This window comes from Dendrobates tinctorius, unplaced genomic scaffold, assembly GCF_039654945.1.
Source record: "Dendrobates tinctorius isolate UK_male_01 unplaced genomic scaffold, ASM3965494v1 ptg000007l, whole genome shotgun sequence".
NCBI lineage: Eukaryota > Metazoa > Chordata > Amphibia > Anura > Dendrobatidae > Dendrobates > Dendrobates tinctorius.
This window is the reverse complement of record NW_027361675.1, coordinates 49,929,120-49,954,706: the sequence shown is the minus strand read 5'-3', so window position 1 is coordinate 49,954,706 and position 25,587 is coordinate 49,929,120. Positions and strand designations below refer to the sequence as shown.

Below are 25,587 nucleotides of genomic sequence, written 5' to 3'. Positions count from 1 at the left end.
AATCCAACATGTTGCGTCTGGCGCACCTGGCGCAAAAGACAAAAAAACGCATGCGCACGAAAACGCAAGTGTGCGCAAAAACATGCGCACGTCATGTTAAACATAGGTGCGCAGTGCGCATGCGCACGGGTGCGCACGATGCGCTGCGCACAAAAGCGCAAATGTGAAACCAGCCTAAGAGACTTTCACAACGTGAAACCCTTTGGATTTGGTCCCTAGACACTGTACAACCAAAAGGATTGAATGAAGCCATTTGCTTTGCTCCATTTTTCTAAGGATTTTTCCACGGCTTATAAACATCTTCTGATCATTCTTTGCCTATGAGGTTGTTTTTAACGTTTTATTATTTTATTTTAGTGTGTTGTCCACTGATGGTTTTGGTTCCTCCGTCAGCATGACCTTGGATGTATGAAAATTCAGCTGGGAACAATCTGCCCTTTCAAGAGGAAGAAGATGGGATATGGATCATATTTTTTTCAACATATCCCTTATCACTGTGGAGGTCCCACGAATTATGTGTACTATGTGCTGTATTATTATAAGATAGGATGACTATTACATATTTTATTGTCAAATATGTATTCCTCTGTTAGGTCTGCTTATAAATTTGCTGTCTTTTCTGGTAATTGTTATTAGTGTTTATTATAGAGCATACCATTATCATCTTTAGGTCTTGCTAATGTATTTTGCATGTTTTTTCTTTATGTGTTTTATTGGCTGTAATATTGGTGTGTTGCATTTTAGCAACTTTGTCTCACCCTGGATGGTTATTGTGTTAATTTCCATTGATTATGGTTCCCTTTGTGATATTTTTATATATATGTGCCCCTCTAATATTTGGCTCTTCACTTGCCCATCGCCTCTCTCCATTGTCAGTAAACACTTAGAGTGGCTCATGTCCTCCCGGTACGCGCGTGCGCCGCCGCTCCCCTTACCCGTGGCGGCTCTCGGCGTCTATTGTTGCCTGGTGACCGATCACATGATTGTGATGTCACCGGTCACGTGACGCCGACGCCGCCCCGTGTCTGGGTTGCCGTGGTGACGCGCGCGTCAGAGAGGGGAGACATGACGCGCTCTTACACTCCCGGCGCACCACTTATGACATCCTGATAGGGGCATCTGGTGATCCACATTATGCGGCGGCGCCGGATAAAATTATCATATGACGGTGACGTCACGGGTTATTCGCCGCTACACTCCTGACATACAGTTAATGTGATACATTTTTGTACACACAGCACGTTAGGGTTTTAGTTATATGTGGGTCACCATAGTTAATTGATCTGGGTTGATTATGTTGGCAATGTTATGTGAGATGGCGGTAGGCAGTGTGCCATAATTCAATGAGGGAGCATAGAGACACATATATATTATTATCTTTATTTCTTTCCCCCCTTCTCTTTTTTTCTTTTTTTCTTTTTTATTGCTGATATTTTAACATAATTGTGTGGGGTTGTTGTTTGTATTCTCCATGGTGATGGACGCCATATTGTAGGAGGGACACTATTCAACACGTCACATGATCTGGTCTGGTCCTGATCATGTGCATAATTTTTACAATTTCATTGGTGGCCATATATCTTAATTACTTCCTGTTTCCTACTTTCCTTCACCCCTAGATGAAGGCTACTTAGCCGAAATGTATGTCGGGTTGGGTACTCCTATGCGGACCTGTACTTTTGACCAGTCTAAGAGGTAATATTAAGCAATGAACTTATCTGGTGTGACTATGTTATTTATCCTCACTGGTGGCAGGTTCCACCATTTGTGAGGGCTACAATAGTCTTCTTACATGCATACCTGGACTGGCTGCTATACATTATTTTGGGATAATGAATAACTATATTTGTATTAGGGTTTGATATTATGATTTATATCCCTATGTCCATTACCTATGGTGTACCCTTGGTTTTTTCACTCATGTGCTAATTATGGTCAGAACTGACTTTTTTACCACCTTTTTCCTACATTCCTGTTATACTCTAATAAAATCATTTTGGTAATTTGGAAAATTGTTGTATGGGACCTTTTTCCGTGTGTTTTTTTTTCTTATATATTATTTATATTTGCGATTGTCCAATGATGTCTACAGTAATACCCATTTATGTAATGATATATTTATATGCTTTTATTGAATTATATTAATGGGGTGTTTTTCCATGAAACTATTATGGTTTATGTGCACACGGTGCAGAATCACCTGCGGGTTTTTCCGCACGGAACCGCAGGTAAAACCACAGGTAAAGTGACCTGCGGTTTTGCCCTGCGGTTTCACACCTCTACTATGTTAAAGGTGTGAAACCGCTGCGGAAACCGCCCAAACAATTGACATGCTGCGGTTTGTAAACCGCGCGGAAACAGCCGCACCGTGAGCACAGCGTTTTTGAAAACCCATAGGGTTTCATTGTACTGTACCATGTCAGCGGAACTGCTGCGTTTCTGCAGGGCCAAAACCGCTGCGGAAACGCAGCAGAATCCGCAACGTGTGCACACAGCCTAAGGCTATGTGCACACACTGCGGATTGGTCTGCGGAATCTTATCTGCGGAACCGCAGGTAAAACCACAGGTATAATGACCTGCGGTTTTACCTGCGGATTGGTCTGCGGTTTGCCACCTGGACAATGGAATAAGTGGCAAACCGCAGCAGAATATGCAGAAACAATTGACATGTCAATTCTTTTTGCGGATTCAAAACCGCAGCTTTTCCTCAGTTAAAAATCTGCAGCATGTGCACAGCAGAATGTAAATCACATAGGATAACATGCTACTGTACACTGGCTGCAGAACTGCTGCGGCCAAAACCGCAGCGTGTGCACATAGCCTAAAACTGCACTAAAACTAAAAGTGGTTGGTAGCCTAGTCAATGAACTGTTAACAATGAAATAAAAAATGTCATTATTCTTATGAACGGCAAGGAATTTTAACAGCAATTAAATTGAAAAGTTGCTTATTTTTATATGCACTTTGCAAATATACCTATGAAAGAGCTTAATGGGGTTATTATCACACAATAATAACAACCCCTTTTTTGTATTTCTTACTAAGGCATTTTTTTATTTCAAAGAAATGATTCCCCTGCTCTGGATTGCTGCTAACAAATGGCAGCTCTTGTTCTGTTGGTGTTCACTCATCCATGTATTACAATATCACCTGTTCATTTGAATAGCCCACATCGGCTTTGAAAAGAAAAATATATGGTCACCTTCAAATTGCCCTGTTTTTTTTTTTTTTTTTTTTCTGGATTTGCCTGATAAAAATACTGCATGATAAAAACAAACTTTTATAATAAAATCTAAGGAGCTTAATAATCAATAATTTCAATAGAAATAACCCTTTAATGAGCATTGCTAAAAACTGAAACTAAGAATAGTTTTTGCAGACCTATTAAAGTCAGGAGAGTCTGAAGGACAGTCTTTGATCCATATGCTGTCCAAGTAGAGCCCTGATTAATCCTCTGGATAGATGAGAATCAGAAGAGGCCCATTACTTCTTCCTCAATCACAACGTGACTCATGCCGCATAATACTTCTATACAGGTGGAAATAAGCTGACAGGATGTGTGAGACTAGCTGCTGTGCAGAAGAAAGCTCAAGTGTGGGATACTATTAGTTCAGACCCCAGGTAGATCCACATTCAAAAGATAATATGGCTGATACATAATATAGTGTTATCATGGAAGACTCTATACTGGACTATTTACCTTTAAGGCTGTGTGCCCACGTTGCAGTTTTTAAGTGATTCCGCAGCGTCTTTGCCGCTGCAGAAACGCTTAAAAATGCTAATAAAACGCATCCCATTCATTTTAATTACTTTCCGCAACCACTGTGCCCATGCTGCGTATTTTTCCGCAGCGGAATCGCATTGCGGTAAAATACACAGCATGTTCATTAATTTTGAGGAAACGCAGCGATTCCACTGCCATAGACTGGCATTGGAATGCTAGAAATCCGCATCAGGCTGTGAGGGGTCTTGCTGGAGCTGTGCGGGGGTCATTGAGTTGTCTGGGGGTCTGGCAGGGCTGTGCGGGGGTCTTTGGGGCTGTCCGGGGGTCTGCAGGCGTCATCGGGTAGTCTGTGGGTCTTGCGGGACTGTATGGGGTCTTGCAGGGGTCTGCCGGGTCTGAGCGGGGGTCATCGGGCTGTCCGGGGGTCTGCGAGCTGTCCAGGGGTCTGCCGAGACTGTGCGGGGTATTGTGGGGCTGTACAAGGTCTTGCGGGGGTCTGGCGAGGCTGTGTGGGGGGTCATCGTGCTGACTAGGGGGTCTGTGGGGCTGTCCAGGGGTCTGCCAGGTCTGTGTGGGAGAGGTCTGTGGGGCTGTGCGTGTGTCCCATCATCCGGCTACTGTGTTGAATGTAAAAAAAAAAAATCACATACACACATATAGTTCATACTTACCATATACTGCTAAACCCCGAAGCCATCAATCACCTAAAAAAAATTAAAATAATAAACAAACAGTATACTCCTTGTCCTACGATTGTCCCACGATGATCTCACGTGGAGAGCTGTCACGTCAGCTGATGCGACCGCTCTCCAGGGGTTCCAGTGATACAATGATGGAGATAATCCTCCGCAATGTATCACTCTGCCGCCGACAGGTCACCGGAGTTCACCTGTCACTTTGTGGCACTACAGCGTGAGAATTTTCTCATGCTGTAGTGCCGTAAAGCGAGAGGCTTATCTCCAATGACACACTGCTAGAGGGTTATCTCCAGTCAGTGTGTCATCTGAGACCTATAGAGCGGTCACATCTACTGATGTGACAGCTCTATAGTTGAGATCGCTGTGGGACAATTGTTATTAATGGGATTACATCGGACATGGAGTATATTGTTGTTTTGGTTTTTTTTTATTATTTTTTGCAGGTGATCGAGGGCTTCGAATGAATAGGCGTGTAATAAAAATTATGAAAAAATGTGTCTTGTTTTATTTCATTAAAATACTTTTATTCTTATGTGTTTGTTTTTAACCCTTTATTACTTAGATTAATAATGGATAGGCGCCTCTCCATTATTAACCAGGCTTAATGTCATCTTACAATAGCAAGGTGATATTAACCCCTTATTACCCCATATGCCTCCGCTATATGGCAGTGGGCAGAGAGTGGCTAAGTTCCAGAATTGGTGCATCATACAGATGCGCCATTTCTGGGGAAGTTGCGGGCTGGTATTTGTAGCTGGGGAGGCAATATCCATGGACCCTTCCTAGGCTATGAATATTAGCCCGCAGCTGTCTGTGTAGCCTTTCTGGCTATAAATATATATAGCCAGTAAAGGCTATGCAGACAGCTGCGGGCTGATATTCATAGCCTGGGAAGATCCATGGGTATTAACTCCTTGCCAGGCTACAAATATTGGTCGCCGGGCATCGTCTTTCCCCCTCTGGCTCAGAAAATTGCACGGGAGCCCACCCCATTTTCTTTCCCTTTTTTTATATTAAATTAAACATATTGTTCATTAATAAACATCAGCCTTGCTATCTATCTGTCTATCTATCTGTGTGTGTAATGGAGTGTGGGTTGGACAAATGTAAAAGGGGAGGTTGGACAGAAATGATATCGCATCATTTTTTTGTTGTTAACCCCTTCCTGACATCAGACGTACTATCCCATCCATGGGACCTGGGCCCCTATGCCCATGGACGGGGTGAGCGCCGCTGATCGCGGCCGGGTGTCAGCTGATTATCACAGCTGACACCCGGCACAATGTGTCAGGGGCGGTCACGGACCGCCCCCGACACGTTAACCCCTTGCACACCGCGATCAAACATGATCGCGGTGTACCGGGGGTTAAAGGGAAGCATCGGCAGGGAGGGGGCTCCCTCCGTGCTTCCCTGAGCCCCCCACGGCAGCGCAATGTGCAGCGCTGCTGCGGGGGGCTCCTTTCCTGCAGGCCCCCGAATCCAAGATGGCGACGGGGGCCTTCGGGGGCCTGCAGGAAGCTGGCTTCCTCAGTGCCTGCAAAGCGCAGGCATGAGGAAGCCTTCTGCACTGCCTATGACAGATCGCTGATCTGTCACAGTGATCTGTGATGTGACAGATCAGCGATCTGTCACAGGACAGTGATGTCCCACCTGTGACTATTTAATAAAGTTAAAAAAAATAAAAACAGTGTAAAAATAAATTTTAAAAAAAATCGCCAAATAAATTAGAAAAAAAAAAAAATATTCCCCCAAATAAATCCATTTTTGGAAATAAAAAAAACAAAAAAACAATAGTACACATATTAGGTATTGCCGTGTCCGTAACGACCCACCCTATAAAACTGTCCCATTAGTTAATCCCTTTAGCGAACCCCTTAAAAAATAAAAATAAAAAACAAAGCAAAAAATAATGATTTATTATCATACCGCCAAACAAAAAGTGTAATAACGCGCGATCAAAAAGACGCATATAAATATCCATGGTACCGCTGAAACGTCATCTTGTCCCACAAAAAACGAGCCACCACACAGCATCATCAGCGAAAAAATAAAAAAGTTATAGCTCGCAGAATAAAGCGATGCAAAAATAATTATTTTTTATATAAAATAGTTTTCATTGCATAAAACCGACAAAACATAAAAAAACGACCTAAATGAGGTATTGCTGTAACCGTACTGACCCGAAGAATAAAACCGCTTTATCAATTTTACCGCACGCGGAACGGTGTAAACGCACCCCCCAAAAAGAAATTCATGAAACGTTGGTTTATGTTCATTCTGCGTCCCAAAAATCGGAATAAAAAGCGATCAAAAAATGTCACGTGCCCGAAAATGGTACCAATAAAAGCGTAAACTCGTCCCGCAAAAAATAAGGCCTCACATGACTCGGTGGGTCAAAATACGGAAAAATTATAGCTCTCAATATGTGGTGATGCAAAAACTATTTTTACAATAAGCGTTTTTTAGCGTGCGACAGCTGCCAAACATAAAAACCGCCATAAATGGTAAATCAAACCCCCCGTTATCACCCCCCTTAGTTAGGGAAAAATAATAAAATAAAAAAAGTATTTATTTCCATTTTTTCCGTTAGGGCTAGGGTTAGGGGTGTGTTGGGGTTCGGATTGGAGTTAGAATTGGGGGTTTCCACTGTTTGGGCACATCAGGGGCTCTCCAAATGCAACATGGCGTCTGATCTCAATTCCAGCCAATTCTGAGTTGAAAAAGTCAAATGGTGCTCCTTCCCTTCCAAGCTCTGCCATGCGCCCAAACAGTGTTTTACCCCCACATGTAGGGTATCAGCCTACTCAGGTCAAATTGCAAAACAATTTTTGGGGTCCAATTTCTCCTGTTACCCTTAGGAAGATAAAAAATTGGGGGCAAAAATATCATTTTTGTGGAAAAAAATGATTATTTTTATTTTCACGTCCGAGCGTTATAAACTTCTGTGAAGCCCTTGGGGGTTCAAAGTGCTCACCACACATCTAGATAAGTTCCTTAGGTGGTCTCGTTTCCAAAATGGGGTCATTTGTGGGGGTTTCCACTGTTTAGGTACATTAGGGGCTCTCCAAAGGCAACATGACACCCGCAGACCATTCCATCAAAGTCTACATTCCAAAACGTCACTACTTCCCTTCCGAGCCCTGACGTGTGTCCATACAGTAGTTTTCTCCCACATATGGGGTGTCAGCGTACTCAGGACAAATTGGACAACAACTTTTGGGGTTCAATTTCTCCTGTTGCCCTTGGGAAAATAAAAAAAATTGGGGACTAATTGATCATGTTTCTGGAAAATACGATTTTTGTCATTTTCATGCCCTGGTATTATAAACTTCTGTGAAGCCTTTGTGGGTTCAAAGTGCTCACCTCACACCTAGATAAGTTCCTTGGGGGTCTAGTTTACAAAATGGTGTCATTTGTGGGGGGTTTCCACTGTTTAGGTACATCAGGGGTCTTCCAATCGCGACATGGTGTCCGATCTCAATTCCAGCCAAAAACGTCAAATGGCGTTGCTTCCCTTCCGAGCTCTGCCATGCGCCCAAATAGTGGTTTACCCCCACATGTGGGGTATCGGCGTACTCAGGACAAATTGCCCAATAACTTTTAGGGTCCTGTTACCCTTGGAAAAATAAGAATTTAGGGTGAAAAGATAATTTTTGTGGAAAAAAATATGATTTTTTAATTGTACGGCTGTATGTTATAAACTTCTGTAAAGCCCTTGTGGGTTCAAAATTCTCACCACATATCTAGATAAGTTCATTGGGGGTCTAGTTTCCAAAATGGGGTCACTTGTAGGGGGTTTCCACTGTTTAGGTACATCAGGGACTCTCCAAACGTGACATGGCGTCCGATCTGAATTCCAGCCAATTTTGCATTGAAAAAGTCAAACGGCGCTCTGTCCATTCTGAGCTCTGCCATGCACCGAAACAGTCGTTTCCCCCCCCCCCCCCACATATCAGGTATCGGCGTACTCAGGACAAATTGCACAATAACTTTTACAGTCCAATTTCTCCTGTTACCCTTGGTAAAATAAAAAATATTGAACCTGAAGTATTTTTTTTTTTGTGAAAAAAGTTAGATGTTCATTTTTTTTTTTTTTTTAAATATTCAAAAAAATTCCCGTGACGCACCTAAAGGATTAATAAACTTCTTGAATGTGGTTTTGAGCACCTTAAGGGGTGCAGTTTTTAGAATGGTGTCACTTTTGGGTATTATCTATCATATAGACCCCTCAAAGTGGCTTCAAATGTGATGTGGTCCTAAAAATAAAATGGTGTTGTAAAAATGAGAAATCGCTGGTCAACTTTTAACCCTTATAACTTCCTAACAAAAAAAAATTTTGGTTCCAAAATTGTGCTGATGTAAAGTAAACATGTGGGAAATGTTAGTTATCAAGCTTTTTTGTGTGCAGTATCTCTGTGATTTAAGGGCATAAAAATTCAAAGTTGGAAAATTGCGAAATTTTCGCCAAATTTCCATTTTTCTCACAAATAAACGCGTTATTTGAATGAAATTTTACCACTAACATGAAGTACAATATGTCACGAGAAAACAATGTCAGAATCACCAGGATCCATGGAAGCGTTCCAGAGTTATGACCTCATAAAGGTACAGTGGTCAGAATTGTAAAAATTGGCCCGGTCATGAACGTGCAAACCACCCTTGGGGGTGAAGGGGTTAAATAACATCTTTATTTAGCTTACAAAAATGAACACAATCCAAGAGGGTTTGGACTAGGAAATGACCTCATAGGAGCTTTTTTTTAACCCAACTTTATGTTCATAAACGCATGAAAAACGCATCCAAATCCGCAAACGTTTTTCAGGGCAAGGGGGTGAAGATTTGCTGAGGAAAAATCTGCCTCAATTCTGCAACGTGGGCACATAGGCTAAGGCCATGTGCACACGATGCAGATATCCAGCGGATTTTACCATGCAGAAACGCTGCATATCCGCATTGTGACGTACAGTAGCATGTTAGTCAATAGAAAAAAAACCTGCTGTGCAGACGCTGCGGATTTTTCCGCGCTGTTTTCTTGTGGTTCAAAATATGCAGCATGTCACTTCTTTTGTGCGGTTTTCCACCTGCTTGATTCTCCAAATCCGCAGGGGGAAAAACCGCACGAAAACCGCAAGAAAAAAGGAAGAAATCCGCAGGATAAATGCAGGTCATTTGACCTGCGGATTTCTTCAATTCTGCCGGAAAAATCCGCAGGGCAAAATAGCATGTCTGCACTTAGCCTAATAGTTTCTCAGAAGCTATAGTTACACCATTGCCGATTTCCGATATCACATGTATTTTACACTTATATGCTATGGGGCCGACTCATCCAGATCGTTACAGCGCACACTTGCATTAAGCCAGTCCTGGTAGAGTACAAGGAATTCATGAAGAGGCACGTGCCATTTCATGAATTCAGAGCATCTTATAAGTGGTGTACACCTCCATAAGCAGCGCCAGAAATGCTACTCTAGTTAACGACTGGAATAGCATTTCTAGCATACAAAATGCATTCACTTTTAATGAATTTCATGCATGGGAGGGTGTGGTAATGACAGTCCCTCACCAACTCCACCCATTTTGGTTGAGCGGATTCAAACTAGCTTAAAAAAACACCAAAGTTGCAGAACTTTTGTGCAAAATATTGAAACTTTTCAAAGCTTTTACCTCAATTTCCTGGCATCAAAACGTTGATGAATCGGCCCCTATGGGAATGACAATTTGCTTCGTTATCATGTTGCACTTGTTGGTCTTCTATGTGTTAATTGTCTTTAGATGTTTTGAGTAAAAGTATTCATTGACATGTGTCTTTTTATAACACTACAATGTAATCTTAAAAGGGAATTTTTTGCTACCTAACCTTAGAGCAGCATAATGTAGAGGCAGAGACCCCGATTCATGTGATGTATCACTTACTGTGCTGCTTACTGTAGTTTTGATAAAATCAGTTTTATCAGCAGGAGATCATTAGAGAAATAGTAAATCTGCTGCCATGTAGTCAAGCATAATCCTGCCACTGGTGTGGGTTACATATGATCTAGCACACTGATCAAAAACAGTTTGCGGCTGAGAAAAATCTGTGACTTAATTTGATCTTACTATGTAAATGATGCAATATGGCTAGTATCTGTCATCATTTATTGATTAGTTGGGGCCTGGGACTCCCACTAGAACTGGGGTCACACTTGCGAGAAACTCGCACGAGTCCCGTGTCTCAATACCCAACACTGCGGCACTCAGCCCAGAGCGCCCAGCTGCATAGAAATATATACAGCCGCACACTCCGGTCTCGAGTACTGGTGGTAGTGCCGGGTATTGAGATGCGAAATTCGTGCGAGTTTGTCGCAAGTGTGACCCCGGCCTAACTCTGTTCCTGGACTAGATTTAGTCTTATTATCCATTGATAGTAGGCTGTGCGTATGGATTGCCCGCCAGGGCAGTGGGGTACTCGGTACCGGGCCGGTATCTCAGAGGGAAGTGTCACAGTAGCGGTGACCAGGTCCGTGGCCCTGGGCGTCCATGTAAAAAGGGGTTAAAGAGTGGCTGGTTTAAGTCTTATGAGTGGATGATACGTGCCGAGCACCTGTGGTGCTCGGCAATAAAGGGGTTAAGCCAACGCTGCAAACAGATCCTCTGGGACAGATGGTGTGGTGCAGCAATGATGTTGTAGCCCTCCACAGGTAAGGCTTCAGTCCCAGGGCAGAGTAGATGAAGAGAATAGGTGTTGAGGAAGAGGGTGTAGTGTCTGGCACAGAGATGTAGCAGTGCTGGAGAGTTTGCAGGAAGAAGGCAAGGACACAATAGGGTGCAGTTTCTTTTACCTTTACTTTGCTTGGTAAATGCAGTCCAGAATTCCAAATAACAGATGGAACAGAGGCTGGCCGGCCTGGAAGCAACTTAGGAATTTCTCTATCAGATGAGTTGTGTAGTCTCCTTTCTAGCGCTTATCTGAGGTACTTGCAGTACTATGTTACACTGAAGTTCCACTTGCTTGTTCTCATTTAGAACTCCCTCGTGTGGCAGACAGCTGTAGCCTTCTTCTGGCTCACCCGTTGCTGTTGTGCCTCCGAGTCTTATATGGGAACAGAGCATTTACAGCTTTCTATTCCTCCGGTTTCTGCTGCAGGAACATCAGTATCCATACAACCTTGGAGACTGGGCTCCAGATCATGCGCTCTAGCTAGAAGTGAGCTCTCAACTCTGCTCAATCTTCCAGCTCCTCTCCTCATGTCCACACACGTTGCCGTCCTCACACGAACTCCTAATTTCCCATTCCTGGCCCCCAGAGAGTAGCTCTTCCCCCAGTTTTGGTTCAGAGCTCCCTCTGCTGGCCTGGAATGAGAACTGTGCTGTGTGTTGTGATTAACTGACAGAGAGACCCTTCATTGCTTCCAAGCATGACATCACACTCCCTAGGAGGAAGGTAATGCCACTGTGGCGACCATACTCCTGGGGGCACCACATTCCCCCCTAGTGCAATTCAGTACTCCCGGACTGAAGAAAAACATGCAAACCTATAAACAGATGAACAATTGTAAATGTAACAAGATTTCCGAAAAGTGAAAAATACAAAAACCAAAGCTCAAAAATAGTCCTGATGATTAGTCCATGCGTCAATGTCCATGGTCCATTTCCTGAGCATGGTAACTATGTACAAGTTAAGTTTTGACCACACATAGTCCTGTGGCCAAATTGTCCATCAAAACAAAATAATATCTTCAAAAGTTCTTACAGAGTCTTTGTAGGCACATAAAGTTAAACAGTTGCAAATTTACATTTTACCATTTGTATAACTTATTTAGATACAAAACCTTAGGGGTAGTATACCTTGGGTACTACGGACAGACCTATGTAGCACTGGCATTGGTAAACTGGGTAGTAGCCGTCTGCGAACTCTTAGACTCACTGTGGGCATGACAGATTCACCACTGGCAGGGCGAAGATTCTCTGACTCCACTGCTGGTGTAGCATCTGCTGCCTGAACTTCCTGATTTTCAGAGTTGTCTTGAGTCTCTGCTACTTCAGTTGCAGTAGGCTGGGGAAAGATTAGGACAGGAGCTACGATGGCTTGATCCATTCTTGTCCAGTTTGCAGTAAATTCTCTGAGTACAGTGCTAACCTTTTCTTCTTCTTGGGGTTTAAGGTTGTTTTGTTCTCCCATCCTTTCCTTTAGCTAGTCAGGGCACAGTTTCAGATGATCCCTCGATACTGCTGATGATGCTTCTCCTCCATCCTTACTGATAAGGCACACTTTGGCGTTGTCGAAGTTTGATGGTAAGACGGTGTAGGGTTCGGCTTCCCATTGGTAATCCAATTTATGCATCCTTCTTTTCCTCTTTAGGACCTGTTCTCCTGGTGACAAGGGAACTGCAGGTGCATGTTGATTGTAGTTCTTTTCTTGTTTTTGTCTTGCCTGAGCTAGACTTTTTTTCTATACACTCTTGTACTCTTCGATATTGCTGCTGCCGCTCTGTATCCCAGTCAGCATCTGGTGATGTTACTTCAGGTGTAAGGACTCCCATATCCAAATCAATAGGCAACTTGCCAGGCCTCACTCTCATTAGGTAGGCTGGAGTGCAGTTGGTGGAATTCACAGGAATGTGATTGTAGAGGTCTACCAGATCTGGCAACTTCTCTGGCCACAGATTCCTCTCTTCCAAAGGCAAGGTCTTCAGTAGATCGATAACCACCTGATTCATCTTTTCACACATGCCATTGGTCTGTGGATGGCACGGTGTTGTCCTGATCTTCTTGCAACCGTACAAGTTACAGAATTCCTGGAACACTTCCGCCTCAAAGGCTGGACCTTGATCTGTAAGCACTCGCTCGGGATATTCGTGTGGTCGACAAAAGTGCTGTTGGAATGCTCTGGCTGCTGTCCTGGCTGTTTGATCCTTGACAGGCACGACTACCAGGAATCTCGAGTAGTGGTCAATGATGGTAAGAGCATAAGAGTAGCCTGAACGACTTGGGACCAGCTTCATATGGTCCAGGGCGACCAACTCGAGTGGTTGTTTGGTTATTATTGGCTGCAAAGGAGCTCGCTGGCTGTTACGGTCCTTCCTGCGCAGGTTACATTGTCCACACTCCCGGCACCAATTTTCAATGGCCTTCCTCATTCCAGCCCAGTAGAATCTCTCCCGGAGCAAGGCCTCCAACTTCTTCCATCCGAAGTGTCCAGCTCCATTGTGGTATGCTTCCAGGACCATTGATGCTGCTCTCTTTGGGACTACCACCTGCCAGACCAACTCATGAGTGCGGGCATTGATACTCCTCCAACACAGCTTTCCCTCATAGAGGAACAGATGGCCTCTTTCCTTCCACAACAGCTGGGTTTCTTCAGGAGCATCTGGATCCGGGCGTGAGTCAGCTTGTGACAGTAGCTCCTTTACCAGGCGGATTGCGGGATCGCTATCCTGCGTTTCAGCCCAGTCATGATGAGGCAATGGATTTAGGGTGGCCTCTTTCATGATTGACCATCTGGTTCTCACTCCTTGGGCACGTTGGGCCGCAATTGGCCGGTGGAAGGCAGGTAACTAGTGTTGAGCGATACCATCCGATATTGAGAAATATCGGATCGGATTGGATCGGCTGATGCCCAAAAAGTATCGGGTATCGCCGATTCCGATACCAGAAGTCCCATTCAAGTCAATGGGACAGAAATATCGGAATTAAAAAAACCCTTTCTTTACTTGCACATCCTGTTCGGGAGGGGGGAAGAGTGTGGGCGGTGCGTGGGTGGACACTGTGCGTGTCTGTGTGTGCGGGCGGGGTCTGTGCGGGCCTGCCGGGGGTCGGTACGGGCCTGCCGGGGGTCTGTATGGGCCTGCCGGGGGTCTGTGTGGGCCTGCCGGGGGTTGTGTGTGTGTGTGTGCAGGCATCGTCCGATGGGACTACAAGTCCCATCGGGCTATGCCTGCTACAGTGACAGTGATTGACACATTAGCCAATGATGGGACAGTAGTAGTCCCATCATCCGGCTAATGTGTTGAATGTAAAAAAAAAAAAAAAAACATATATATACAACATACATACATACTACATACATACATACATACAAACTACATACAACATATATACTACATTCATACAGCATGCATACATACTGCATATACACAACATTCATACAACATACTACATTCATACAACATACATGCTACAGACATACTACATAAATACTGCAGACATACAACATACATACAGTACATATAACATAGAGTACATACTCACCATCACTTGTCACTTTGATCCCCGAAGCCAGTGTCATCTATAAAAAATATGAAAATAACAAACAAGCGATATACTCCCTGATCCACAGAAATCCACAAGTGTCCCACGATGATCTCCGTTGGAGAACAGCAGCATCAGCTTATGCGACCGCTCTCTAGGGGCCCCAGTAATACAATGACGGGAGGTAGGTATCCTTCCACACTGTATTCCTCCGCCACTGTAAAAAAAAATAGTCCCTAGTCTCACTTTTGGCATTGCTGTGTGAGAAAGTTGCCATAAAGTGAGACCAGTGAACTATAGTAACCTCTCAGTGATGCAGTGCAGGAGATCGTCGTGGGACACTCGTGGATTTCTGCGGAACAGGGAGTATATTGCTTGTTTGGTTTTTCTCATATTTTTTATAGATGACACTGGCTTCGGGGAACAAAGTGACAAGTGATGGTGAGTATGTATTGTATGAATGTATTGTATGTAGTATGTATTTTGTATGTATGTAGTATGTACTATGTATGTTGTATGAATGTAGTATGTATGTTGTATGAATGCTGTATGAATGTAGTATGTATGCTGTATGAATATAGTATGTACTTAGTATGTACTGTATGTATGTTGCATGAATGTAGTATATATGAAGTGTGTGTGTGTATAACATACATTTTTTTTTTTTTTTTTTTTTTTTTTTTACATTCATCACATTAGCCAGATGATGGGACTAATACTGTCCCACCATTGGCTGTGTCAATCACTGTCATTGTAGCAAGCATAGCCCGATGGGACTTGTAGTCCCATCGGACGATGTCTGCACACAGACACAAAGACCCCCGGCAGGCCCGCACAGACCCCCCCGGCAGGCCCGCACAGACTGCGCATCATGATGCGCACAGACCGCTCATCATGATGACATCATTTCAGCAGCCAATCACAGCCACAACAGTGGCTCATTGCATTATAGGAACTTCCGATTCCAGTATCCGATACTGTAAAAATATCGGTACTCGGTATCGGAATTCCGATACAGCGAATATCGGCCGATACCCGATATTTGCAGTATCAGAATGCTCAACACTACAGGAAACTCTATTTCCTCGAGTGCCTCAGGGTCTTCTCCTGCATCTGGCAGATTAGGCATTCTGGACAGCGCATCAGCATTGGCATTCTTGTGCCCTGCTCGGTACTTGATGGTGAATTCGTAGTTAGACAGCCGGGCCATCCATCGCTGCTACAGTGCACCTAGTTTGGCAGCTTCCAAGTGAGTCAACGAGTTGTTGTCCGTGAAGATGGTAAACTTGGCTGAAGCTAGGTAATGCTTGAATCGTTCAGTCACAGCCCAGACTATGGCGAGGAACTCCAGTTTGAAGGAACTGTAGTTGTCAGGGTTCCTTTCAGTGGGACGAAGCTTCCTGCTGGCATAGGAGATCACTTTCTTTGCCATTCTGTACCTGTGACAGTACTGCTCCCAGGTTGCTGGCATCAGTATACAAAACAAATGGTTGGTCATAATCTGGGTAGGCCAGAATTTCATCTCCTTTGACAGCCATCTTCAGTCGAGTGAAGGACCTCTCCAGTTCCTCATTCCATTCAAATGTAGGACTTTTCTTCTTGGCTTTCTTGGACTGGCCCACCAGAAGATTTTGCATAGGTGTGGCTATCTCAGTGAAGCCTTTGATAAACCTTCGGTAGTAGCCTACCAACCCGAGGAATTGATGTACCTCATGGAGGTTGCTGGGCTTCTGCCAGTCCTGGATGACGGTGACTTTGTCAGGATCCGGTGCCACACCTTCTGCACTCACTACATGACCGAGGTACTGTACCTTGGGCTTCAGGAGGTGGCATTTGGATGGCTTCAAACACCTCAGCCAGGTGCTTCAGATGGTCTTCATAAGTCTTGGAGAAATCAATGACATCATCAAGGTACAACCCGACTGTCTCGAAGTTCTTGTGTCCAAGACTGCACTCCATTAGCCGTTGAAATGTCCCAGGGGCGGTGCAGAGCCCGAACGGCATGTAGTTGAACTCGCAGAGACCCATTGGTGTAGTAAACGCTGTTTTCTCCTTGTCTGCCTCTGCCACGGGAACCTGCCAATACCCACTAGTGAGATCTAAGGTGGAAAAATAGTTAGCAGTTTTAAGTGCAGCTAATGACTCTTCAATTCTGGGTAATGGGTAGGCATCCTTATGTGTAATGCTGTTAATTTTTCGGTAATCAACACACATTCTCATGGTACCATCTTTCTTTTTCACAAAGACTATTGGGGCTGCCCAGGGGCTACAACAGTCTCTGATCACCACAGCCTTCTTTATTTCCCGCAACATACTTTTGGCACATTGATATTGTGTTGGGGGTATAGGCCGATACCTTTCTTTAATAGGTGGATGATCTCCAGTGGGGATATGGTGTTGAACCCCTTTTGCCTTCCCAAAGTCTAGGGGGTGTTTACTGAATACCCGCTCATACTCCTGAGTCACTCAGTAAACCCCACTCTTTTGGTATGAAGGGGTGGAGTCAGTTCCCACCTGCAGCTGCTGACACCACTCCTCCAGCTGCTTTACAGAGCCATGCCTGGTCGGACGAGACCAAGGGCTCTGCTGCCTGTATTGCGTTGTTACTGACAGTAAGCAGCTTGGCAACTGTGGCATACCGAGGTATTGTGGCCTCCTCCTCCCCACAATTCAAGAGGCGTACAGGTACTCTCCCTTTGCGAACATCAACTACCCCTCTGGTTGTCAAGACAGTCGGCCGGCTATCAGAGTACACTGGCTCTACCAATGCTTGGTAATCTTTTGCTCTGAGGCCGATGGCTGCCCGACACCAAATTAACATTTCACATCTGGGAGGTATCGCAATGGGGAAAGAATCACTCACTCTGATGCTGCCAATTTCTCCGCCAGACAGTTCTACCTGCTGTCTTTGCATCAGGGCCTTGATCTCCTTCTGCAGGACTCGTTGTTCACTGGAACCAGAAGTCTCAGCTACCTGTTGCAACAAAACAATAACCCCGGAAAGACAATTTTCAATCACATTAGTGCCTAAGGTCATCATTGGGTTACATTCTCGTCGATCAATGTCCACAACTATCAGACATTGAGATTTTAACTCTACTTGCCCCAATTTAATAGTAATCTCTTTACATCCTACTTGCGGCAAGGACTGACCATTGCTGGCAACTGTCAGTTCATCACTTGGGCCACGAGTAAGTTCAGAGTCAGCCCAATACCGCTTGTAAAGGATATATGGCATAGTTGTCACCTGAGAGCTAGTGTCCAGCAATGCATTCATGGGGATGCCATCAATCACCACAGGGAGGACCGGTCGCCCTCCAACATACTTGGCTTGCCAGTTCTTTGGGCCTTGTTGTCCTACTCCTGGGGGTTGGCCCTCTGCCCCAGGGGTTGCTCATTTAAATAACAGAACCTTGCAATGTGGCCTGCCTTGTGGCAGTGACGACAGATGGGACGTCCGTTCTGGTCATAGTGATTGTTGTCTCTCCATCGGTGTGGCGGGATCCTCTTCTTCCGTAGCCACGGGACATCCTCTTGACTGGAGGCCAGCTGGGTCTTCTCCTTTGACGACACCTGCAGGGACTGCACAGTTTTGGCAAGAGGAGCCATATTTTTGGTCAGCTCTTGGACCTGAAGGCGCAGTTCTGTAGATGGATCATTATCCAGAGTCTGTGCATCAGCCCCCACAGGACTGAGAGGGAAAGCTGCTGCTTCTTGGTGGTATGTGATCGCTGGGCGCCTAGGGGGCGCTGGACGGCTGACATTTGGTTCATGCAGCACCCGAATAGCCCTGTCTTTGAAGTCTGCAAAGTCTAGGTCAGGGTTTTGTAGGGCTATGATGCGCAGCTGTGCTCTGTGGGTACTGGATAGGAGTCCCTCAATAAATTGCTCCTTTAACAGTCTGTCTCCATCTTTCACACTGTCTGGGTCAATCTGCTTTATGGCTCGCAGTGTCTCCTGTAGGTTAAGAGCATAGTCCCGTATACTATCCTGCACTCTGCTTTCACCCAAAGAATCTCATTTTTATTTCAGCTGCAGTGCGGGTGTCAAAGGTGCTTCTAAGCTTGGCCAGAATTTTTTTTAACAGTCTCTTTATCAGTTTCCTGCCAGGCTTTTACTTCCCTCTGTGCTGCACATGTTAGCTGCCCAATAAGGATGTTCACTTTTTGGTCTTCAGACAGAGGATACACCTCAAACAAACTGCACAGTCTCTCTTTAAATTCACTCAGGGTATGTGACTCCCCTGAATACTGCGGTAGCCAGGCCGCTCCCGGTATATAGGGCATAGACAGCGGCATTATGGGGACTGTTGCAGTGGACGCTTGTTCCTGCTGCGCTCTGGCAGTGGCGCTGGCTGCTTGATTCTGTGACGCCATTAGAGCCGCAGCTGCGCTTGCCCCTGCATCTTGCGGCGCTGTAGGGGGTGTGGTGGTGTCCACCGCTGCATCTGCTCTTGCCTCAGACATCCTCCCCCCAGTTAACGTTGGCCAGGCCCTGGATTGCGCTGGCTTATCGGTTGGATGATCGTGGAGGACACCGGGGCTGCAGGCCTCTGCTTCTCACTTCCTGTGCGCTGGTCTCTTCCCGCGCAGCGCTTCACTTTTTTGCGCTCTTCGGCTGGCTTTGCCCACGACGGACCGCCCCTTTGGTTTCCTGCGCGCGCCAAGCAACGCGGTAATGGCGGCAACTGCGCAGATAGTCTCTGGCATACAGGACCGGGGACACCGGGCTCCATAAATCCTCTTCGTAACGCCAAAATGAATCGCCCGCCAGGGCAGTGGGGTACTCGGTACCAGGCCGGTATCTCTGAGGGAAGTGTCACAGTAGCAGTGACCCGGGCTGTGGCCCTGGGCGTCCATGTAAAAAGGGGTTAAAGCGTGGCTGGTTAAAATTTGAGTGGATGATGCGTGACGCCACCTGTGGTACTCGACAATAAAGGGATTAAGCCGACGCTGCAAACAGATCCTCTGGGACAGATGTTGTGGTGCAGCAATGATGTTGTAGCCCTCCACAGGTAGGGCTGCAGTCCCAGGGCAGAGTAGATGAAGAGAATAGGTGTTGAGGAAGAGGGTAATGTTAGGAGTCTGATTTCTCCCTTCCCTATGGTGAGATCTAGACCCTTACATGCTGCAGTCTCCTGCGTTTCATCTGCAGTAGAGGAGAGTGCCTTGCGGCAACTCTCTCCAGAGGCTAAGTCCTCTGTTCCCTCCACTGAGCATGCTCATGGGACGAGCTCCCATTGGAGTTTGGGAGTCACATGCTCAGGTCCTGTGTCTAATCCTATTGGCTCCTCCTGGAGACTTGGAGATTTCCGGAAGGTCCCGTTTGGTATAAAAAGCGCGCATGGCTGCTCCGCCATGTGCTAGTATTTCATACTTGCTGCTGTATGTAAGATGATGGATGCTTGGACTGGTGACTGACTTATTAAGAAACCCCTTCCCTCTGATAATATGATGGTGTGTTTGGGTACAGCCAGTAGCAGCGCTAGCGCCAGCGCGCATATGCTCCATCTTGCTCAGCAGCTTAGCGTCTGTATTGCGCCGTTATTGCAGCGGCTCAGTGGTTGCCGCGCTGCAGTTGCAGCTTTGCTCTGCATCCGCGGTTGCGACGCTGTGCAGTGGTTGACGGTAGGTCTAGACGGAGTAGTCCTGCTGTTTAAGGCTACTCCTGTGACCGCGAATACCGCGACTGTATTGCTGTGAGTCTGTGACTCTGAACAGACTCAGCAGCTAATTTAAGTTTATTAGCATGCAGCTCTGTGAGTATAACCGAGCTTGCTTTTGTGCACTGGGTGTCGTTTAACCCTTGTGCACATTACCGCCTTAGTGCTCTTCCTCTCTAGCAGCGGTTTTTCCATCCACCGCACAGTGTACCCTGGGTGGCGAAGGCACTTTATTTTTTATTTAGTGTCTTCCGCCACTCCTAACATAATACCAGCGCCAGGGTCTGGCTAGAGATGGCAGATCAGCAGCAACTGGTGCAGTGTGTGCGACAGCTTGAGGCTCGCTTGGCCACCCTTGAGAGGTCTCTCGCAGCTGCGCAGGCCACAGATGCTGCTGTTCAGGCACTCACAGATGCCATAGGGCGTATGTCCATGTCCTCCCTTGAGACGACAGTTACCCGCCTCCCGTTGCCCGAAAAATTCTCTGGGGATGGCGCCTCCTGCAGGGGTTTCATCAGCCAGTGCTCTATACACCTGGAGCTGCTGGCTGTGCAATTCCCAACAGAGCGGGCTAAGGTGGCCTTCATTATCTCCCTACTGTCGGGCAAGGCTCTGGAATGGGCTACGCCTCTATGGGAACGTGGTGACCTCGAGATTCGGACTGCGGCCAACTTGCTAACAGACATCAAGCAAGTATTTCTCAGTCCTCGGGTCACACACGATACGTTTCTGCAGCTGCTCGCCCTTACTCAGGGGTCGCTCTCGGTTAGCCAGTATGCCGTCCGTTTTCGGACACTTGCGTCCGAGTTGGAATGGTCCGACAGAGTGCTTATCCCCGTTTTTTGGCGAGGTCTCACAGAGCATGTGAAGGATGCTCTCTCCACTAGAGAGATCCCCACCAGTTTGGAGGAGCTAATCTCCGTCTCCTCACGTATCGACCTCCGTTTTTCGGAGCGCGGTATGGAGCGGGCTCACTCCAAGTGAAGAGCTGTCTCGGCTCCTAAATTTTTGTACCTCCTGAGCTGTTTGAGCCATGGTTATACCTCCTGAGCCCATGGAGGTGTCTCATACCGATCTCAACACAGACTCTGATGAGGAATCTATTTGCGGTTGTCACCATGTGCGGTTTCTCCGGAAGCCAGCTACCCGCAATGGTCAGAGACTGAACCGGTCGCTGACTTTTGTCCCTCCTCATCTTAGGGCTCAAGTTATTGCATGGGCGCATGCCTCCCATGCGCCTCAACAATCGAGGTTATATGCAAATTTCGAAGCTCTTGGCCGGAGCGTATTGGTGGCCTCATAGAGCTCGGGATATTAAAAAATGTATCCAGGCTTGCACTTCATGTGCCCAGGTTAACCTTCCTAAGCGGAGAGTGGTGACGGTCGCTGATTCACGGCGGCGCTCAGTTGCTTCGCCAGCTCCTGCCATCTCCCAGGTGTCTCTATTGAAACCTGGTGACCTTGCTTCCACTGACGCCTTCCAGGTGTCCCGGTTTACTGTAACACCTACCAGGACATCAAGCTCACCTTTGGGTGAGTTTGAGCCCAGGTTGATGGTTCGGAAGGCTCAGAGAGGAGGGGGCCCTAGGAGGGGGGGTAATGTTAGAAGTCTGATTTCTCCCTTTCCTATGGTGAGATCTAGACCCTTACATGCTGCAGTCTCCTGCGTTTCATCTGCAGTAGAGGAGATTGCAGAGGAGAGTGCCTTGCGGCAACTCTCTCCAGAGGCTAAGTCCTCTGTTCCCTCCACTGAGCATGCTCATGGGACGAGCTCCCATTGGAGTTTGGGAGTCACATGCTCAGGTCCTGTGTCTAATCCTATTGACTCCTCCTGGAGCCTTGGAGATTTCCGGAAGGTCCCGTTTGGTATAAAAAGCGCGCATGGCTGCTCCACCATGTGCTAGTATTTCATACTTGCTGCTGTATGTAAGATGATGGATGCTTGGACTGGTGACTGACTTATTAAGAAACCCCTTCCCTCTGATAATACGATGGTGTGAGTGTTTGGGTACAGCCAGTAGCAGCACTAGCGCCAGCGTGCATATGCTCCATTTTGCTCAGCAGCTTAGCGTCTGTATTGCGCCAGCGTTATTGCTGCGCCTTGCCAGCGGCTCAGTGGTTGCAGCTTTACTCTGTGTCCGCGGTTGCGACGCTTTGCAGTGGTTGACGGTAAGTCTAGACGGAGTAGTCCTGCTGTTTAAGGCTACTCCTGTGACTGCGAATACCGTGACTGTATCGCTGTGAGTCTGTGACTCTGAACAGACTCAGCGGCTAATTTAAGTTTATTAGCCTGCAGCTCTGAGTATAACAGAGCTTGCTTTTGTGCACTGGGTGTCGTTTAACCCTTGCGCACATTACCGCCTTAGTGCTCTTCCTCTCTAGCAGCGGTTTTTCCATCCACCGCACGGTGGACCCCGGGTGGCGAAGGCACTTTATTTATTTTTTATTTAGTGACTTCCGCCACTCCTAACAGGTGTAGTGTCTGGCACAGAGATGTAGCAGTGCTGGAGAGTTTGCAGGAAGAAGGAAAGGACACAATAGGGTGCAGTTTCTTTTACCTTTACTTTGCTTGGTAAATGCAGTCCAGAATTCCAGATTACAGATGGAACAGAGGCTGGCCGGCCTGGAAGCAACTTAAGAATCTCTCTATCAGATGGGTTGTGTAGTCTCCTTTCTAGCGCTTATCTTAGGTACTTGCAGTAGTATGTTACACTAAAGTTCCACTTGCTTGTTCTCATTTAGAACTTCCTCGTATGGCAGACAGCTGTAGCCTTCTTCTGGCTCACCCGTTGCTGTTGTGCCTCCGAGTCTAATATGGGAACAGAGCATTTACAGCTTCCTATTCCTCCGGTTTCTGCTGCAGGAACATCAGTATCCATACAACCTTGGAGACCGGGCTTCAGATCATGCGCTCTAGCTAGAAGTGAGCTCTCAACTCTGCTCAATCTTCCGGCTCCTCTCCTCACGTCCACACATGTTTCCGTCCTCACACAAACTCCTAATTTAATAATAATAATAATAATAATAATAAGTTTTATTTTTATAGCGCCGACATTCCGCAGCACTATACATTTCAGAGGGGATTTGTACAGACAATAGACATTACAGCATAACAATAATCACATACAGTAGATTATAACAAATACCAAGAGGAGTGAGGGCCCTGCTCGCAAGCTTACAGTCTATGAGGAAAGAGGTAGACACGAAAGGTGGGTGGTAACAGTTGCCCTGATTGTATGGACCAGCCATAGTGTTAAGTGTGTAACAGTACAGACACAGAGGGCTAATGGATGCATAAAGCATGTGGGAACATGATGCTGGGAACCTGGTTATGGTAAAACTTTTGGCTCTGCCACACAGGGATAGATTAGGTTAATGTGTTGAGGCGATAGGCCAGTCTGAATAAATGCGTTTTCAGGACACGCTTAAAATTGTGGGGATTGGGGACTAATCGTATTGACCTGGGAAGTGCATTCCAAAGAATTGGCGCAGCACGTGTAAAGTCTTTGTAAAGAGTTTTTGCAGAGTCAAAAGTAAGAAAAGGTCGAATTCTAGAAATGTTTTTGAGGTGCAGATGACAAGAGCGAGCCAGTGATCGAATGTGGGGGGGCAAAGGAAAGCTCGGAATCAAGTATGACCCCAAGACAGCGGGCATGTTGCTGGGGAGTAATAGTGGAACCACACACGGAAATGGCAATGTCGGGTGTAGGTACATTAGTAGCGGGAGGAAACACAAGGAGTTCAGTCTTTGACAGGTTCAGTTTCAGATATAGCGAGAACATGATATTAGACACAGCGTTTAGACAATCGCCAGTGTTTTCTAGAAAGGCTGGCGTGATGTCAGGAGAAGAAGCGTATAATTGGGTGTCATCAGCATAGAGATGGTACTGGAAACCAAATCTACTGATTGTTTGACCAATAGGGGCAGTGTACAAGGAGAAGAGGAGGGGGCCTAGAACCGATCCTTGAGGAACCCCAACAGTAAGGGGAAGGTGAGAGGAGGAGGAACCGGCAAAAGAAACAGTAAAGGAGCGGTCGGAGAGATAGGAGGAGAACCAGGAGAGAACGGTGTCCTTGAGGCCAATGGAGCGGAGCATAGTGAGGAGGAGCTGATGATCCACAGTGTCGAATGCTGCAGAGAGATCCAAGAGAATTAGCATGGAGTAATGACCATTTGATTTAGCTGTTAGTAGATCATTAGAGACTTTAGTGAGGGCAGTTTCAGTGGAGTGTAAAGAGCGGAAACCGGATTGGAGAGGGTCGAGAACAGAGTTTTCTGAGAGATAGCGGATAAGACGGGAGTGGACCAGGCGTTCCAGGAGTTTAGAGATGAAGGGAAGATTAGAGACAGGTCTATAGTTAGCGGCACAGTTTTGGTCGAGGGATGGTTTTTTAAGTAGTGGATGTATGATGGCATGCTTAAATGAGGAGGGAAAAATACCAGAAGAGAGAGAGAGGTTAAATATTTTAGTTAGGTGAGGGGTGACAGCAGGGGAAAGGGACTGGAGGAGATGTGACGGAAATGGGTCACTGGTGCAAGTAGTTGGGCGAGAAGATGCAAGGAGCCTGCTTACTTCTTCTGCGACTGGTTCAAAATCAGAGAGTGAGTTAGATGCAGTGGGGGAGGGAGGACAGTGCATGGTATGAGGGGATTTGGAGATAATTTCCTGTCGGATCTGGTCAATTTTTTCTTTGAAGTAATTGGCCAGATCGTCAGCTCGGAGCTCCGTGGTTGGGGCCATCAACTGCAACCGCTGGGACACGGTGAGCGAACCACTTATCTCCATGTCCTCAATGGACCCATTGGCCTTGGCCTGGGCCAGCATGTCCAGGAGGGAATCTTCCTCCCCATCCTCTGGCAGATTGCAGACCGGTAGGACGCAATTTCCCATTCCTGGCCCCCAGAGAGTAGCTCTTCCCCCAGTTTTGGTTCAGAGCTCCCTCTGCTGGCCTGGAATGAGAACTGTGTTGTGATTAACTGACAGAGAGACCCTTCATTGCTTCCAAGCATGACATCACACTCCCTAGGAGGAAGGTAATGCCACTGTGGCGACCATACTCCTGGGGGCACCACACATAATCAAAAAGAAATGAATGGGAGTCATAGAAACTGTCAAGACCTTTCAAAACTATTTTGATGGGAAAAATACCTTAACCCCTTAATGACCTACCATTTGTCATTTTATGACAGCCATTAAAAATCTTTTTTCTGCTGCACTTTAAAAGCACAAATGACAGAATTGCTGGTTCTAACTTGACTCCTCTTATTTCTCAC

At 46.2% G+C, this 25,587-nt stretch overlaps 1 protein-coding gene across 1 annotated transcript in view; it reads left to right on the top strand.

Annotated features, from left to right (window-relative positions):
* The first annotated feature begins 1,613 nt into the window (after positions 1 to 1,613).
* RPH3AL (rabphilin 3A like (without C2 domains)) overlaps positions 1,614 to 25,587 on the top strand; it is a 592,574-nt gene continuing 568,600 nt past the window's right edge. Inside the window, exon 1 of the mRNA XM_073574447.1 lies at positions 1,614 to 1,695. The gene's annotated coding sequence lies outside the window, so the exon portion shown is untranslated. The remainder of the gene's footprint in view (positions 1,696 to 25,587) is intronic.